Below are 2334 nucleotides of genomic sequence, written 5' to 3' on the forward strand. Positions count from 1 at the left end.
CATCTGGTTTCCCCAACCTGTGAGGACAGTGCTGGCCTCACCTGTGTCAAGGCGTGGGGTGGCCGAAGGCTTAACCGAGGACAGGTCGCCCACACATGCAGGTAAAACTCTCCTCTTCAGCAACAGGTGTGGATTTCTTGGCAGAGCGTGGTGGCCAAGGGCACACGTGGCCCCCTCCCTTCCCTTCTGCCCACTGTGTACAAAGTGCCTACGGTGTATGGGTGCCAAGGACCCTGTGATATGCAGAAAGTCAAATGTGTGCACAGCACCCTCCCAGCCGGTGCAGTGGCACCCACTCTGTGCCGTCTGGGCTGTCTTGCTGTGATCGGCTGCAGGGTCAGCACCACGGCCTGGAGATATGGAGTGGGGTGTGGCAGAAAGAACCCCAGTTTCTAGGTTCAGATCTTCACCTTGAGTCCCCTTTCAAGGACTCCTTGCAGCCATCTTAGGAGGTAGATACTGTGTTGCTCCCAATTTGACAGATGAAGAAACAGGGGTTCAGAGAGGTCCAGTCAGAGGCACACAGCCAACACTTGGGTGTGTGGGTGTGTGTATAATGTAGCAGCAGGAGAGCAGGAATTTCTTTCTGGTTCACTGCTGTTATCTCCAGGGCCTAGCACAGTGGCTGACACACAGTAGGCCCTCAGTAATATTTAGGTGGAGGTGTCTGTGTGTGAATGAGCAGCCATGACTGTGTGGTCCCCAGCAGGGGCCTGGGCCCAGCCAGGCTTAGCTGGAAGGACAGACAGTACTGATGGTAACTAGAGAGGTCCAGGGTTCAGCACCGTGGACAGCAGAGGGTAGGGGGCTTCTGCGTTTTGATTGTGTGGGAGCCCCAGTTGGGATGAGCAGGCAAGGGTCTGCCTGTCCTGACGTTCCCCCATCAGAACAGGAAGTACCTTTGCACTCCTTGTGAGTCTTGTTAATTTATCCCTTTTTATTTGTTGTTTTATATTTATTTATTTAAAAAATAAAGTTTATTTTATTTATTTTTGGCTGCGTTGGGTTTTGTTGCTGCGTGTGGGCTTTCTCTAGTTGCAGTGAGCGGGGGCTTCTCTTCGTTGTGATGCGCAGGCTTCTCATTGTGGTGGCTTCTCTTGTTGCGGAGCACAGGCTGTAGGCATGTGGGCTTTGGTAGTTGCGGCACATGGGCTCAGTAGTTGTGGCTCGCGGGCTCTAGAGCGCAGGCTCAGTAGTTGTGGCACAGGGGCTTAGTTGCTCCAAGGCATGTGGGATCTTCCCGAACCAGGGCTCGAACCCGTGTCCCCTGCATTGGCAGGCAGATTCTTAACCACTGCATCAGCAGGAAAGCCCCTATATTTCTTTTTATTAACACTAATAATACACTCTTATTGTAACATTCATCATAAGCCTTATTAGGCTTTTCCTAGGTTCTAAGGCCTTTACATTTATTAACTCAATGAATCCTCATAACACTCCTATGAGGTAGGTGCAATCATGGTCCGCATTTTACAGATGGGGAAAGCAAGGCAGAAAGAAATCACACACCCAAGGTGACACAACTAGTAAGCGGTTCATGCTGGGATTTGAGTCCAGACTCCAGGCGCCATGTTCTTAGCCATATTTTCTAGAGACAAGTAGTAACAGTTTTCCTTGGTTACTTCCCTCCTTGCACCCCAGATTCTGGCTCCTCCCCACAGGTCACCACTGTTTCTGGATGGTGTTGCTCCAGCCACATGTTTCCTGCCCACCACTTAAATACATTTATGTACACATAAGAATTGGTAGTTTTGCTTTGTGTGTTCACGTAAATGAGATCGCACGGTTGTATTGCTCTGTGGTTTGCTTTTTTCCCTTAATGCTGTGCCCTGGTGATTCCCCAAGGTAGCATAGATCTTCGTCCTCCTTCTCCACTGCTGAAGCATATTCCAGCCTGCAAATGTACCACAGTTTATTTCACCAGTCTCTGACTGATAGGGCTTTAGGTTGTATTTATTTTTTCCTGTTATAAATGTGGGGGCAGGAAACGCCTAGCAGGGGATTGTCTTGTACATGCCTCTCTGCGCATGGGGGCAACTATTTCTCTTGAATACTTAGAAGTGGAATTACTAGGTCTGAAAATGATCCTGCCAAATTGCCCTCCAAAAAGACTGTACCCCTAACAGTACCGGCAACACTGAAGGGAGTGCCCGTTTTGCTGCATCTTCACCAGCACTGGGTATTAACAGTAATTTTCGCTTTTTGACGTTGTGCCTGGTGACTAGCGTGTCTGGCGGTGGCTTTAAGTGGGTGTCGCTCACCCGTCCGCTCCCTCCTCTCTCACTCACTCCTCACCGTGTCTTTCAGCCCGGCAGCTCTACCTTGGTCTCCACC

This window comes from Grampus griseus, assembly GCF_964374135.1.
Source record: "Grampus griseus genome assembly, chromosome: 12".
Taxonomy (NCBI): Eukaryota; Metazoa; Chordata; class Mammalia; order Artiodactyla; family Delphinidae; genus Grampus; species Grampus griseus.